The sequence below is a fragment of the Camelus ferus genome, chromosome 29 (genome assembly GCF_009834535.1).
Source record: "Camelus ferus isolate YT-003-E chromosome 29, BCGSAC_Cfer_1.0, whole genome shotgun sequence".
NCBI classification, from domain to species: domain Eukaryota; kingdom Metazoa; phylum Chordata; class Mammalia; order Artiodactyla; family Camelidae; genus Camelus; species Camelus ferus.
In genome coordinates this window covers 7,648,238-7,654,237 of record NC_045724.1, presented here as the reverse complement: position 1 = coordinate 7,654,237, position 6,000 = coordinate 7,648,238, and positions in this window count along the sequence as shown.

Here is a 6,000-nt window from a genome sequence, read left to right as displayed (position 1 = left end):
ACATGGAGAAAAGTTTAACAAACCATCATTTACTAAGAGAATGGGGACATGTGAGTGGTTCTTAAACCAAAGAGCAGAGATTATCTCTTTGTGAGGATAGACTTGATTAAGAGGCACCCCTTGTCTGCTTTTTGTGTTTTTGAACAGGGAGCCAAATGCTTAGCTTCAATGTAACCGTCTTTCCGGCATCCTTGAGGAGAAAGCTGCCTGTCAACACTTGGGTAAACAGTGCCTATGAACGATGGAGGGAAAAGTACTCCGAGGCAGGAAAGCAGTGGGCATTGAAAGTCGACCAGACCTGCATGCAGTTCATAAGGCCCCAGAATGCCCCCAGGGAGAATGAATTCTGGGCCTTCTCCTCTTCTGCCTCCTCCAACTTCCCAAAACTTTAGACTCAGGAAACTCTGCCCTGGCTGCAATGAGTATAGTGAATACTCTAATGTTTGTGCCAACAGAGAAGTAAAAGAGCACAATAAATGTAAATAATGAGACATCATTTTGAGTTACCTCCTCTGTCCCTGCTCTGGAGGCCAGCAAAATGCTAAACATGGAGACACGAACCCAGCAACCAGCCTTTTGCTAGAAAATTACCGGGAGACATGAACCAGCCTCAGCTGGGCCCATGGAACCTGTTCATGCAGCGTGACCTTTTAGAGCTTCTGCTCAATGCCTAAGACAAAGTGGTGACTCAGGAAGCACAGGGCGGCCTGGAGGGGAGGAGTGGGGGTGGAGAAGACTATGGAAGAAAGGACTGGAAGGGAAGCCAGATTATCTGCACCAACCTCATCGCTAAACCTGTCAGCTTCCTACCTTGGGGAGCAGAGTTTGTGGAACATCTAAACTTTCTCTGTTGGTAGAGGATTTTGTACAATGATAGACATTGAATGAATTAAATTACATTAAACAAACATAGATGAATATTTTCTCTGTGTCTGACTCTGTGTTGGGTACAGAGGGAAGACACGAAGATGAATAAAATATCTTGGCGATATTTACAATTTATTAAGAAAGTGTAAATAAAGGGGCAGGGTATAGCTCAGTGGTAGAATGTGTGCTTAGCATGCATGAGGTCCTGGGTTCAATCCCCAGTGCCTCCATAAACAAACAAACCAACAAACAAACAAACAAACCTACCTACCTCATTACCTCTTCCTCCAAGAAAAACAATGAAGTGTAAATAACTCTCTAAGAGATAAATCCACAGAGTACTAGTACACTTCAAAGCAGAAATAATTAATCCAAGTATCCTTCCATCCACTTATTGACTTAGATACTTCAGGCCTGGGAAATTGTATCAGGTTGTTCCTAAAATTGATTTTTAAAATAATCAATTATTTTCTTATTTGTTTTCTCTTTTTTCTAAAACTTTTCATTTCCGTGATAGATTGATAAAAACTTTCAGTATCTAAAACAGAGCTGTGCGGAGCTCTAGTTTTGCGATCGATCAGTGCATGGGATTTACATAAAACAGTATCTAAAACAGAGCTGTGTGCTTCTGGATGTAATGGATTCACAGACTTCAAAATAGAAAACAAATCACAAAACTTACGCACATTTCTACAATTCTACAAAATTGTTCTCAACTCTCTTGCAGACTATTGGAAAACAAGCTTGTAAGTTAGAAAGAGAAAAGCATACTGTCAACAGGAAAAATGACAGCTGACAGCAGAGAAAGGAGGTGGGGAAAATGTTTAAAACAGACAGAAGAACTGGAGGATAGTTATTGAGAGTCATTTAGTGTATAACCAAAAAGCCCCTTCAGTTAGATTAAGAGCAGCATGGGGATTACTAGAAGAAGCAGGTATACTGACAAAGCAAAAAGTATCAGCTGACAGCAAGGGGCAGAGGGTGGTAGGGAACAAGCTAGAAAGCTTCAGGGGGCGCAGTGGTCCTGGGACACTCAGAAGGATCTACCCTCCTTACTGATCCCTGGCAAATGGCATCCTTATGAAATTGTTTTCCATAATGGTGGCCTTGAGTCATCAAGGAAAACTTTAAATCCTGTCCAGTATTCTCTATTTTAAAAAGCAGGAAATGTTTGGGGGGCGGGAGACTGAGTAATTCCATTCTGTAGTTTTATAGGCAAGATTTGGTTGTGCAGACATTTCCGTTTTCCCTAGCGACTGACATCTCTCCAATTAATCAAGAGTTTACCACATACCACGTGCTTTGATCAATCCAATTTTAAAATAGTCTTCTCTAATAAATATCAACCATGTTAACATAGCATTAGAAATGGTTGGTCAGAAAAATAGCAGACTAGGCTTTCCATTTATCCCTACAATTATTTTAAAGTACTAAATCTGGCTTAAATTGGGGAAAGCATTTTGCGTAGAATGTGTATTGATGGAGAGATGCCAGGGAGAAAGTTGAGAGCGGTAGAAACAGCAGGAAGAATATGTGGTGTGTGTCTTGGACCCTTTGCTAATGCCAGTACGAAATGACTGAGCAGAGACGTGGCGGTGGAAGGTGGGGGCAGGACACCACAGGTGAGGCCATGGTGTCTGGGGGATGTGAGGACATGACCCACACCTCTGTATGTCTCTCTGCAATAGATGTGAAGATTACAGTGTTTTATCCCAATATGAAACTCCTGTCCAGGCCCTAGGGAAGGGCCATACTTCTGTAGTCAGTCCCTGTCGTTCATCTGGAGGAAGATGGCTTTGCAGCAGGAAATCAACCTGACAAACAGGCCCATACACAGGGGAGAGAGAAAGCCTCACTTTCTCTGGGCCACACTTTCTGGGTCCTGACCTGGCGCTGTCTAAGCATGCTTGAGGGTGCTGTTTGAAGGAATGCTCTGATGAAAGCAGGAGCTAGGCTCTGTCTTGGGACAGGAAGGCAGGAACTATAAGCTAAACATGACCGACGGTCCGAGAAGGCTGAGCAAGCTTTACCGAATTAGCTTAAGTTCTTTGTCATAGGTGAGTTCTCAGTCTGCTTCCCTGAATAACCATGGAACCTTTGCAGAGTCTTCCCTGCACATTACAGCCGCTTCTCAAGTGGTCACCCAGTCCACACGGTAAACAGCCGTGATGGATGACTTCCTGGCCTTAGAGAATTATTTAGAAGATAGCCACTGTAATGTTAATTCACCTCACATGAGTAAGACTTCAATTTGTGGTTGACCAGAGGATCCAACTTTATCATCACTCTCATTCTCGCTCTTTGTGGAATAAATTCTTTTCTGGTTTTTTCTAGTTCTTGCTCCACACCTGTCAAGTAACTTTTAAGTTAGTCTGTGTGGAGGCTGATTATAATATCCACTTGGTAGATTTTCCAGTACTTTTTCTGATCCATTAGTCATTTTTAATTTTGTTGACACCTGCACCAGAGGATAAGTGGGAAGGGAAATGTGTTAACAAAGATAGAAATGACTAATGGACCAGAATTTTTTAAAAAAACAACAAAATTACAGGTAGGAGATTACCTTAAATTGTCATCTGTTTTGTGGTTCTATTTTGGAAATTTACTAGTGTATTGGTCAACACTAAATATATCTAAAAGATAGTTACGCAGCAACATAACTCAGATGTACCATTATTTCCCACCAATAAGCTTGCAGCGTTTACCCACAATCCTTGTCTCAGTTGCCTGTCTGAGTGGAATTCCCACTCTTTTGGTATGGTTTTGGGAGTTGGGACATCATTTTTATCTACTGGCTTCTGTGGTATTTACTGCATCTAAAATGAAAGATTCTGCATTTAAATGTTGCCTGGAAAAAAAACACAGTATCTTGCCTTCTTTTATTCATTTGAAGTAATTATTGCTATCACAGTCTCATGTGCATTTTTCCCAAACCATAATGATTTGAGACTTATAGAGTACAGTAAAAAAAAAAAAAAAAGTTGGATTGCTTTTGCAAGCAGGCAATTTTGTGAAGCAAATGGTAGTAATCTGAGCCACTTTTTGGTTTCTAAAGATTTCATCTGTCCACAGGATGATTTCAGGGTTCCATACAATTCCTTACCTGGAGGCTAAGATCCTATGTTCAAAACCCTGTTTTACATTTCCCACACATAGAATGCAGGTGTGAGAATGTAAAATTGCACACATTCATTCATAGAGTTTCTGACATCCTTTGGCTTAGAACATCTCTGGGTTCTTTGTAATTAGTTTAAAAAAAACATGGCAGGGGGCAGTTATAGTCTTTTCAAATAAACTACAAGTTTCCCTGAGGAATTTATACTAAAATGTGTATTTATTTTTAAAAACCCAATGATATGAATATAAGAAATGCAATACTAGGTCAGCCCGATGGTCTAACCAGCCTGTGGTTTGCAAGTCTCGTAGTGCTCCATTAATGGTGGCCTCAGAAGCTTTGGGATTTATTTCAAACTCCCTGGTTTCCTTTATTACTCAAATCTGGATTTGCCATTCATAGATTCATCTAAATCTTTCCTGAACTTACTTACAGCTTTAGCTTATATCAATTATATAAACAATGAGTTCCCCAGTAGCAAGGGTTCTACACCTCATCCACCGTGAGATCTAGCAGGCTTCTACTACAGGGAAGTGAAGAATTGCGATGAATGATCGCAGTTGTCCTCTTGGTTACAACTATTCACATCCCACTCACGTGCAAAACTCACTTAACTCCCATCCTATGACCGCCCTGTCCCCAAAGCTCATCCAATTATGGTATCTGCCAAAAGTCCATTATGATCTCTATCAGGTCCAGAGCCAGCTACTCTCAATCCAGAGAACTATAAACCAAATAGAAAATTATCTGCCTTCCACAAACCTGAGGTACACAGCATTTTTGTATCTCGAACTGTTCCAGTCTCTTTCAGTCTAGATTGGAAGCACTTTTGTTACAATGTGTGTCCCCCGAACTTTCTGGGCTTTCTACTTATTTGATTCCAATTAACTTCATATGCCAAAAGGGACATCCACAATTTTTTTTTTTGAGATAAGCCTTTATTTTTCTCAACTTAATTACCTCACTTCGCGCACATTCATGCTTCTGTAACGCTTTGCCCTTAAGATTTCTGACAGCTCTTCTGTCCATCTGAAAGAATCTACAAGATACTTTCATTCCTTTCAAAATGTTATAACTACATTCTAGGTTTGGTCTTTACCTGGAGGTCATGTCAACACCATGGATTTCACTTTTGCTTGAGCTGTGTTTTAATGCCTGTATCATTGGTTTGATAAAATTATTCCTGAATTCATCTATTTCTTGTAGCATCTTATTAAATGCAGCTTATGCTTTCAACATTCTGCCTCAATTTTTTTTTGCCCAAATGTCTCTGTTAATTAGGTACCTTTTCTATCCTCTAAGTTATCTCAGGTGACAGTTTTACCAAATGTCTTGCTACTAAACACAGGCTGCTATTTTTCTAGCCCCCATAACAATTTTCTGTTGCCTACCACCCGATCCCAGGACCAATGCTGCTTCTAGGTACTAATTTCTGTATCAGTTAGCTATTGCTGCTTAACAAATAGCCACAAAAATCTCAGTGGTTTATAATAATAAGCTTCCATTTCACTCCCTGATCTACAAATCTGAGATGGCTCTGTCAGGTTGCAGTTCCCTTAGACCTGGCTCTACTCTGAGGGTCTCTGCCACAGAGCAAGGCCAAACTCAGAAGCATGTTTCAGTCTCTGTTCACTGCCAGTAAAACCCCATTGGCTAAAGCCAGTCATATGCCCAAGTCCAAAGTCAAGGGGCAGGAGAGTATACTTCATTGTCATAAGGTCACGTTGAGGGTATGAATTTACAATATTATTACATTGAAGGGAAAAATTGAGATCAATAATTCAATATTTCACACTAAGTAAAATTTTATTTGAGTAAGGGTTTCTATGCCTACAAATATTTTAAATTCCTAGCCTAGATGATTTCTAAAGTCTCTTACTTGTTTGAAATGCCATGGAAATAGAAAGAACATTTGCATGGAAAAGGGCAAATCAGCAAATATAGAAAGAGGCCAGTTCTTTTTGGCAAAGCACTGAGGGTGATTTTGGACTTCATCAAACACCTGAAAAAAGTGCAAG